The sequence below is a fragment of the Adiantum capillus-veneris genome, chromosome 25, assembly GCF_014529385.1.
Source record: "Adiantum capillus-veneris isolate H3 chromosome 25, ASM1452938v2, whole genome shotgun sequence".
Classification (NCBI taxonomy): domain Eukaryota; kingdom Viridiplantae; phylum Streptophyta; class Polypodiopsida; order Polypodiales; family Pteridaceae; genus Adiantum; species Adiantum capillus-veneris.
Window position 1 is genome coordinate 121,976,082 of NC_140955.1, and position 11,415 is coordinate 121,987,496.

Consider the following 11,415-nt stretch of genomic DNA (forward strand, 5'->3'; position numbering starts at 1 on the left):
TTCTCTTATATACACTTCTATTCTTTGTGATGGCTCCATATTCCAAGCATAGTTAATATGGAGCATAAGCTACTTGTCGAGAATATGTAGACGGGCATGAAGGATGCATACATGCACATTTACCAGTGGTATCATAAGAATAGGATCTCAATTTGGATCATCCCATGTATCGATTAGGGGGGACTTGCTGGTCACAACTAAGGATACCTTGAAACCATCGTTATAGTGCTTTACCCACTATTTGTGTAGTGGGTACACCTTTTGGAGAGTTGATTGGAACTTTTCCACCCTTACCCTTACCACCTTTTGACTTGTTGGCCTTTGCACCCTTGCCCTCAATTCCCAGTGAGACTTTACTGTGGCAGCAATAAATGCAAGAAAAGAGGGTCATTGCACCTTGCTTGTAACCTAACATACACTTGAGTCTCCTACCAAATACCACTCAACTTGGAACGTACCAAGACCTAAAACCTACAATCTTTGTCCATCTTATTGTTTCCAAATGACGTCAATAATTGGGGTGTGATTGAAATACTATTTTAGGGACTCATGTGCTAGGAGATAAAAAGCTGCCAGCCACCAAATGTTCTTCTCTAACCGAGCACCTAAACATGTGTTTCCCTTCTCATTGAAATTTACCTCGACATCGATGCCCGCCAAGGCTCTATTCATCAATGTAACACTTATCATTTCAATCTGTTTACCTTTTACAATCTGACACTCATCAAGATTCATTACAAATATAACTTTGCCATCACACTCTTCCTGTGTCAACCCATAAAATCTTATCATTGGCATTTAGCTCAACGTCGACCCCCGCCAAGGCTCTGTTCCTCAATGTAACACTTATTATTTCAATCCGTTTACCATTTACAATCTGACACTCATCAAGCTTCATTACAAATATAACTTTGCCTTCCTACTCTTCTTGTGTCAAACCAGAAAATCTTATGATTCACTCTTAGATCTTAAACAAGTAAACATACACACTATTGAACTTGTTGTAGTGGAAGGATTTGTTGTCTTCTAGTAGCATGGCATCCTCCACATACTGAAATCCGCCCAACAAGCTTGCAATAACATTATTGGCACACTTTTCCGCAACACTAACATTGTAAGGCATTGACAACAACCTCAATAGACATTTTGCAACATGACCTAGTGTGACAATTCAGTACAAAGCTTCATAGGCCTTGAAACTTATTCATGCATTGTCACATACCTCCCTCGTCTCTTGATGCAGCACAATGCTCTTTAGGTCACATAAATAATTTTGGCACAAAATTTTGGCAATGTTAGTGTTGGATGGATCATCCAGTAGCTCTACCAGCTCCTTTGGCTTGATGACATACTGTAGTAAAGCACATCCTGTCATTTGAGCATCAAAATTGATACACATCATCATCCAAGCCAAGTTTCTACCTTTTGAAATAAAGCTACAACAAATTGCAGAAATGTAGGAAATTAGAAGCTTGCATTTGTATCCTTATCGAGTGTGACAGACACGTTTCTTTCGAGATCCACCACTTGACAATAGCATAGACATCGCTTGTCTCTTGTGCTTATGAATGCGGTAGCCAAGGAAAACGTGAATGAGATGATTGATTTGTCGATGCATATTATGTGAAGTGTGTTGTAGTTGAACGTATTTGTCTAGTCAACACACCTGCTCTTCTTTTTAATGCTCTACTTTTTTATTGAGCTTTGCCATCTGATCAATCAACTACTTTGTCTTCTCGTTGGCTTCCTCTCTGACTTGATGTATATCTTTCATGTAATTCTTTTGCAATGACAAATAGGCAACAAAGATATGTTTACTTGCTTCCCTTTCATTATCAAAAGCTAATTACAATCTCTAGCAAAATCCAAATAGTCCATCTCTTCCATTTCCAATAAAACATAGTAGCTCAATGACGTTATGAGAGGGTGATGATGCATTGTTCATTTGATTGCCATGCTAAATGTGGCCATTAACCCATAAGTTTATTACCTTACACCCAATGCTCCATAGCTTATCTGGAACATTGGGATTAGCTGTGCCAAGTCACATTGTAGCATATTCCTACTGCAAATCAGCATTTAATCGATATCATTTTGCCTATTAGTAATGTCTTGTAGTGGAGTATGATTGAATGACATATTTGTTAGCTAGTCAAGAAAATTAGAGAGAGAATGTGTAATGGTGACTGCTATGCAAGCAAGGAAAGCTGGCTATGGAGGGAAGAAGTGGAGAGTACTCAGAGATAGTAGAAAAGGATTATTTTGTGGAGGGAACAAAGAGAGGGAGTGCAACTAAATCTCCTTTGAATTCAAATTGTTGATCATGAGAGATTTAGAGAGAGAAATGCTACTGCAGACGGAGGTAATGGAGTTTTCCATTGCTCTCACCTGGAGATGAATTGGGAGAATCATGAGAGAGAGAGAGAGAGAGAGAGAGAGGGGGGGGGGGGAGGGAATGGGGGGGAGACAGAGAGAAAGACAATCAAGGAAGAGAGAGAACATCAGCAACGTTGGAATTTCCTCTCATTGATTGGGAGGTGGAAGTAACAAAAGAGAAAAGGGGAGGAAAGAGAGAAATTTGGCTGATGTAATAGAGACAGAATGCAGTCAGAGAATGTGGAAAATCTACTTTTCTGGCGGGGAGAGATGAAAAGTGCTTCCTTTAATGAGAACTAAGTAAGAGAGTGTGTTTTATATGTTAAAGAGAGAGGAGAGGGGTGGAAAAAAGACATTTTAAATTTCAGTTACCCACCCCTCTTTTGGGTTAAAATAGACTATTTTCAAATACAAAATATAATTATTATTATTTTCAAATCTCAACAAAGGCCTTTTTGCCCTCTCCTTTAGGCTTGGTCAAACTTTGCTTAAGCTTTAATCATTTCCTTTAACTGCCAAATAAAGAGGCCCTCGTTTACCCCATTCACTTCCTAATGGAGTGATCTTGAAACAAAGCGTCATGCATGTTGATATGTATGCCAAGTGGAACGTATTCACCAGAGCAAGAAAAGTGCCTTGTGAGCTTCAATCTAGAGCATCAACCCTTGGAGTGCACTAAGTGCAGGATGTGCCCAACATAGGTATGGCCTAGAAGAATTGGCCTATTTTTAAAGAAGGGGCCTCGCTTGCATACAATCTTAGAGTTTTCATGAGGAATCCCAAAATCCAAGCAAACAAAATCGAGCAAACCATAAATCGAGCAAAACCTGTGATGTTTTGTGACACCCTTGTGCAATATATTTGCTATATACATATTCAATTTTTGATGGGTTAGAAAAAATCCCTTCATAGTTTCTTTACTTTAGAAAACTCTTTTTCAATTGTTCAATCACTCACACATGCCAAAAACCTTACATCAATAATGAAATCGACAAAAAGGATATATTGCACCTACAATTCAAAAATGTATACAATGTACAACAATACTTCCGATCAAGAGTACTTGGCACAAAATTTAATGCCCATAACCATATATCACCAAAAAACTACTTCTCCAAACCATTGCAAGGTACACAAGCCTTCAAGGCTACATCTTCATCCCTGCACCTCCAAGTGCTTGAACTAACTCTATATTTGTTAGGGAAGCCTCATGCATGAACTCATGAGCGTGAGGGTCAAGGCCAAGGACTTGCAAAAATATGAATTAAATGTGCTTACATGGCATTTGTACAAGGCATTTGATTTCTTGATTTTGAAAATCCTCATAAGTACATCTAGGAAAATCTACCATTGTCACAGAGTATGCCACTCTCTTTGCACTTGACCCCGTAGTCTTAACATAGAAAACATGTGTTTCATTGCAAACCACAATGACCTCTTGCATGAACTCTGCTGCCATGGTTCTACCTAGTTCAATCTTGCCATGAAATTCCTTTGTTAATTGTGATCTTCACTTTACAAACTTGGCATGAAATTCCTTTGCTAATCGTGATCTCCACTTTACAATCTTGCCATTTCTCAATTTGGGACGGATGCCGCTACCAACTCTTGGTTCAATGTAATTGTTTCATGAATTCTTGTTACTAAAGTCACTCCTCCTTGCAAAAAAAAACCATTCGCTTGCAATTGAGCTACCTCTTGAGGCTGCCAATCTGTGCCCTTTGCGACCACCCAAACACCAGGGCTAGACTTGGTGGCCCTTCAAACCTTCCAAGTGTGCATGTTATTGGAGTTACAAAACCCAATGAACCCTTCTACAAGCCCTCTTGGGTTTGAACCAAATCGGGGATATTTCCTACGACCCTAGAAGCAAGGGCGGGCACCCCATTTTTGGAATCCATATAACAATCATTAATGAGCCACCTACAATGATCTCCATCTTTTGACACCACACCAAAACAAGTCATCTTTCGCCCAAGTTCTGTTCTTCTTATTGCCCAAATTGACTTTGCTACAATTACCTCTAGATATGAGACATTCCTTGAAGGATTTTTTGTGTGTTGGAGCCCACCAATTGAAGTTGTCACTGTAACATATTCTGGTCGGTGCCTGTCCTCCACCAAGATAATACTTGCATCAACAAAAATTGGCCTCTTTCTTCTAATACACTTTTCTTGGAGTATAGTTCTATTCATTTTAGGACTATTGACACCCATTTCATGCATTAAAGAGTGTGTTAGGTCAACTAGTTTCCTTCCTACTGCTGTTGTAGAGGATGAAGTTTGGTTCATGAAGAGATCTGCCAAGTGTTTAATGCCGAGACCAAAAGAGCTACCAAAACCTTTTAAATAATAAATTTATTTCACACTTTGAAGCATAGCCAAAGCCATATCTGCACATGCTACCTCATACAAACTTATGTGACCCTTATAACCAATAGAGGCACGCATACTAGAGGAGACGAATCCTTTAGGAAATGGTTTAACAAGCCGACCTCGCCACTGAGACTCATTGGACATATTTGAGCGCAAATAAAATGGACAATCAATGTTAATGCAATGCAAATGCCCAAAGCATCTGCTAAATCTAACAACACCATTAAAACTATTACTACTGCAAGTGACATACTTTGTCCACATGTGACTTTCATGTCTTTGCTCCATACCACATACCTGAAGAATCATCAACTGGTGGCAATTCAAATGCAATGTAGCCATCATATTTAACTGGGATCTTATCACTTTGGACCACCTTCTGGGCTTGATGGAGTGCAATATAAACTGCTTTGCAATGGCATGCACTTAATCATGTCAATCACACTTGCTTTGATCTTTAAGTGATCTAATTTGTGTAGATCATCATTAAAATTCTCCATTGTTGTCTTTCTTATCTTGAGAAACTTTGCCGATGCTTGCACCAATTTGATCATCACTTCTAGCATCTACCTTGTAGAGCTGGTGCAACTCATGATCAAGCATAAAAGTTTGCTCACCATCATCTGATATTGTAGCCTCCAACTTTACTTGTGGTACAGAGAATGTTAGCGATCAAAGATAGAAATTGGCATCACAAAGCTCAAAATGTTCTTGCATAGAAGCAACTGCTAGTGAATAAAATCTACTTTCAAACATTAGCACTAGCTTATGTCCATGTCGTGGGCCAAAAACTATCATGCATCTCCCCATGGGTTAATAGTGTGATGAGCAAATTTTTTAAAATATTGATACAAACGACAAGGAAGCAATGGTAGTGTACAGATTGCTACAAAGGGTTGGATCAAAGTTTCAAATTTCTTTCCAAACTTTTTACTTGAAATTCTAGTCATAACTACAAGCCACCTGAGGAGGTTTGTACGCTCATGTATCCATACTTGCCAATCATGGCTTTCTTTAATATCTTATATCTATATTAAAAAGAGAAAGTCGATTGCCAAGTGGCAGCAAATCCCACTCTCCAGCCTTATGCATCTAGCCTACTTGGAGGTTTTCTTGCAACCACGCCTCTAAACTGCCAGTCTCAACGTCGATTGCACTGCCACCTCGCATCGGTCTGTCCCTCACCATGCCATCCCAATAGGGTCGTTGCTTTGGCATTGAGATGCGGAGGCCATTGGGCACACTCACGATCAAGTGCATGTGTTGAGCTACGGGCTCCCACTCACGGCATGCACTTATAAAACGGGGGTGCACTATCATGGGCTTATCTCTCTCTCTCTCTCTCTCTCTCTCTCTCTCTCTCTCTCTCTCTCTCTCTCTCTCTCTCTCTCTCTCTCTCTCTCTCTCTCTGTGCCCGCTTGCAAATAGGCACTAATCTTTGACATTAGAGCTGTGATGCATTAATCACAACACTTTGCTACAGCATTCTCTCTCTCTCTCTCTCTATCAAACAGGTGTTGATGAGTGGATGTGGACCGACTTGCTGATCCATTAGTCTAAGGAATCGCTCTTCCTTCTTGGCTAGGCTTACTTTCTTGGTGTGCTCAATATCCACCTCATGATCATCAAGACGTGATCCCTTCAATACTACGTTAGATGGCTTCCAAATTTGCTCCACCGATACTGTTGGCCACCTCTTCGTCCTCCTCCTCTATTTCCTCTCTTTTTGTGTACTGCAGGTCCTCCTCTTGCTCCTCTTCGATTGCATAGTTCTCCACCATTGTAGGCCGGACCATGCAGCTACTGCATCAATAGACTTACCGACTGCATGTGATCTCTATAGTCGACTAAGTCATCACGACGACATGAGCCCAAGTGATGTGATGGGAGCATGGTAGTAGATGGCAGGGAGCTTGCCCATCCCCTCGAGCACAATGTGCACCTTCTGTTAGATGGTTAGGGACAACCCGCTATCCGAGGGCTGCATAGTCAGTTGCACTTGCGTCCGCGCCCAATATGCAGGCACTGTGATGCATTGTTGATAGCACAGAGAGAGAGAGAGAGAGAGAGAGAGAGAGAGAGAGGCTATAGTGCTCAACCTCCTTATTTCTCTCACTCTTTGACGCGAGTCACTTCCTCAATCCTATCCTCAAGACGTCACAAACACGAGCACAGGCTCCTGTGGTTTGCATTCCACCAAGAGCTCGATTGTTTCTAACGGCATTGTTTAAGCTTCATTGTGAGAAGGCAAGAGTCATCATCTGCAAAGAAACCTCCTCCTAGGTACCTTTGAAAACTACCTGTAGTTATCCACACCGGCGTGGATGGCTACAGACAGTTTTGTTTACATAATTTTAAGATTACTGTGCACTGCTGTGTTATTAATGCAGCTTCAGCTAGTGATAGATATTTTTTTATCAACTCCACATCGTCAGTTCCTCACCTCTCGCCCCCGAATCTTGCCCCACCGAATCTTGCATGCGCTGTGTGTGTGTGTGTGTGTGTGTGTGTGTGTCTCTCTGTGTGCCCCTCCAATGCCATAGCTACAGTAGAACCCTAACTAGAGAGTATGAAGAGCGCGGTGGTTGCAGTACAAAGCGACAACGATCACCAACATGATCATCTCATGATACCGGCCTATTGCCCCCAAGCCAGCTTCATTCGCATCATGAGGAATTAATGAGCTAAAATAATGCTAGCTGAGATATAAGCGATAGCTGTGGCAGCTCCTCAAAGCGTTTATCCCTTCATTTCATGCGCCCACCTAACACAGGTTTTAAGCATGTTTGGAACCTGATCTGGCGGAGATAGTGGTGGCGAGCAAGAGCCGGCTGGTTCAATAGCATGGCTGTATGAGACGGACGGCAGGACTCTTGGTGGTTGGGCTCCAGATACTGGCCTTGGGTGGGTGAGGTCAGCACGGCCTGGAAACTGAGTGCGGCATGCTCTTAATAGATTTGCAAACTACTGGCCTTGGGTGGGTGAGGTCAGGTCAGCATGGACTGGAAACTGAGTGTGGCATGCTCTTAATAGATTTGCAAACTACCTGTAGCTATCCAGCCGGGGTGGATGGCTATAGGAAGTTATTTACCCTAAGCGTGCAGGCCTCCTCATAACGCCGGCAAGCTGCTCTGCAGTTTCATGATCGCATGCACTAGATTCTTGCTGCCATAGCAAGATGACATGTCATGATCTCAAAGCCGGATATGTCCCAAATTTGAAGACTTGAGGAGTCGCAATTGTTTGAAGCGTACTTAACGGCACTTGGCCCTGCATGGGAGGATGATGCGGCGGCAGCGGTGGCTGAGGAAGTACATTTCCATATCCAAAACTATGTGTGCTCATATTTGTTGGTTGCAGTGGACCTGGGGGCCGGAGTGGAGGATAATGAGGTTGACCCTGCTGAGCAAAGGATGAGTACATCTGCACAGAACCAGAATAATATTGTGGTCCTGTTCCTTGTAACGGAGGCGGTGGTGGTGGCTGAGGGTGCACAAAAGCTGAGTTATTTTCTGAACTTCGCACAAAGTCTGATTCCTTTTTTTTGGGAAGTTGATATTGGAAGATATCTCTAGGGGTGCACTTGCAGTCATTATGTTTGAAGCTTCTTCAGCCACCATTCATGATAATACAAATGCCAGCACCTGAGCTGAGGATGATGAAGCTGCTAGCTTGGCCGTAACCTCTGCCAAGACTCTTGAACTCGTCTACGAAAAGAGGTCATTTCTTCTGCTGGGGGAAGTGGCGGCCGTTGGTACGTATCGCTTGCCATGCTTTTGAAGCATCCCATTTTGGCATCCAGTTTGTCCTGCTGTTGAACTGATTCTGTTGGAGGCGGGCTGCTGCGTGCCAGAAACTGCTACCATTGTTTCTCAGAATGATGTACCTGAGACTTTGCATTCTGCGCACATCATAAAGAGAGAGTTATTGCAGCAAGGAGGCAGCCCACTGTTGGGTAGAATAGGAGGCATTTCACAATTAGAAGGTTCACCTGAAGTTGAGACCGAATCAGCTCAAGCTTACTCTCCTGGTGGATAATAAATCAATGTCAGGTAACAGCTTCAGCCAAGTGGGGATAACCAATACTGAGAACGATGACTATAAAAATTACCTTCTCTTTTAGTGCTTCCTTTAACACAGAGATGAGAGCAAGTTTATATTGTCAACACGAATATGCTTGACCCTATACAGATATCCCTAGCCTACCTTGATTACCGTCGAGTTTCGGGTTGCACCAGGGGACCATGGGTTTGGGCTGAAAAGGTGTCGAAGGATGCCAATAGGCACATGCTCTGTGGGTGCATAGGATATTCCAGTCCAGACAAGTACCATGACTGGTAGACCATAATATGCTATCAGTGCTCTTAGCCAACCAAGCTTATCATTACAAGATTCTTGTGCGCCTTAGTATAAGCTTTCATTTGACTCATGAGAAATAGCCAGATTTCAATTTACATGAAGCAAGAAAAAACACAGATAGCACATATGCATGCCTGCTTCGTAGTGCCACGTGCAAGCCTGCCTGCTCCTTAATCCTGTAAGGAGAATTCTAAAGGAAAGAAGTAGACCAAACATCCCATTTGCAAAACGCCAAGCAAGCTGGGACTCTATATGAGTCGGATCATCTCTTTCAGGTATTTTGAACTCCTCAATGGCACCCTTCGCAAGTCAAGCTGGAAACAACTTTAGTGGCTTCCTTGCACATGCTTACAAGAGTTTGAAGTGCTAAATTTGAGCGACACTTATCTTGATAGCTTGTTGCAACTTGCTGCACAAAAAACATTGAGATAATGGTGCTAATCTTTGCTGCTAATAGTGCTCTAGTTCGCACAATTGCTACAAATCAAGGTCGTTCTCATGATAGTTTTGCAATAGTACATGGCACGTTGTGACTGATTAGGGATGGCTGAGCTACTATTGCTACTTCCATATTAAGCAAATTATGATGATGCACAGCTAGTTTCTTGGCCGAAACATGAGAAGAGACACCATTATCGTGAGAGCGATATTCTTGCTTAATCATTTGCAAACTATCTATAGCCATCCACGCCGACGTGGATGGCTACTGGAAGATTTTTTCTCATGTGTTTTTAAGACTATAAAATCAATGATGGGCCATAATTTTTGAATCATTACTAAAAATCAAAACGGACCACTGTGATAACACATGAGATTGTTTTTAAGTTTATTCATCACTTGCTAGAATTTGTTAGCTCCTTCAAGCCATCCAAGGTAGTATAGATATTGCCGACATGGTTGGCTAGAAGGGAATTTCTAAGTTAGTTTATTAAATTTTTTTAATTGCAGTAAAGTTCGTTTGGTATGGAGTGAAGTAAGAAAATTGGTTATTGTTGTGTTATACTACTCCTTCTACTTGTGGACGAGGTCGGAGAGGAAGACGACCTTCTTCAAATCAAGCTTCAAGTATTTTAGAAAGAAGTGATCAAACAAGTGCGATAGCCGTCACTGATATGGCAGAAGGCTGGGAGACAGAAGAGGAGGAGATGCAAAGTCAATACTTGGGGCTTGGCTCTATACATAAAGTTGATGAGTCTCTTGCTCCACAAGAGGCATGCTTACAAATAGTGCCGTATGTCACAAGAGATGAAGTAGCAGTAGTGGCACAGAGTTGGGGGATGAGCACAAGCTCTAAATGCATCAAGGACATGATATTCTTCAATCTACTTGCATTTTCAGTTGTTTTGATTGTCCACCAATTCCTCTATGTCGATTGATTCCCTATGCAAGGGTGAGAGGTTTAAGGGATGATGTTAGTGGATTGAAAGCTGCTTTTGCAAAGGAGGGCTATATGCAAAAAAAAAAGGAGCTCTCATTGTTTCAATTTGGAATTGTAAGAAGGAGGAATCTTATGTGACAAGTATTTTATTTTTCTACTTCGGTTCTTGTTTGGTTGCTAAGTGTTCTTTCTTGTTGTCATAAATAGTTGCTAAGTGTTCTTTTTTGTTTGTGCTTATGTATTTTGTAGAGGAACTTCTTTCATCATGGGACCCAATCTGGGTTGACATACACAAAGAGTTTGAGATAGAGCTTTCTAAAAGACCTAATCTTTAAGTTCTCTCTGATAAAATGTTTTATGTGTGGGAGGGAAACCACAGAACAGTCGCTTGGATGGCTGCTATTAAAGAGAGTTTCTCCTTTGATAGAGAGAAACATTGCAATGTGTTGTGTAGAATTATTGATCCTACACGAGTGCCAGAGATAGCTCTACTTAGTAGCTTGCAAAGAATGAATTTGTAGGTTTCATGACTTTCTATATATTCAAGAACACAATGTCTTTTATATTTCTCTGACTTGGTATGTGTTCTATATAAACTTGGAATATTATGAACACACATGCCCTTGTAGGAGATACCATTGGTGGCTGGGTTGATAGATTTTGTCGTGCATCAGAGTTGGCTATTATTCGTCGCATTGCTGTCATTCATCATGGAGCTTACAGGATGTCAATAACTTTGGTGGTCAGATTGATGTAATGCTCTTCTATATACTAACTTCTTTGTTTCTCATTTGGTGTGTTAAGTGTTATTGTTCTTATAATTGACTATGTTGTGGTGTAGTGTCATTGTTTTCTCCTACTTATGGTGCATAGGACTGGCATGCAACCACCTTGATTTTTGCAAGCACACCACTTTTCAATCAACGT

The 11,415-nt window shown here is 41.5% G+C and overlaps 1 pseudogene; it reads right to left on the reverse strand.

The window, feature by feature from the left end:
• Positions 1–7,937: 7,937 nt before the first annotated feature.
• On the reverse strand, positions 7,938–9,083 carry LOC147425568 (uncharacterized; annotated as a pseudogene).
• Between the last annotated feature and the right edge of the window lie 2,332 nt (positions 9,084–11,415).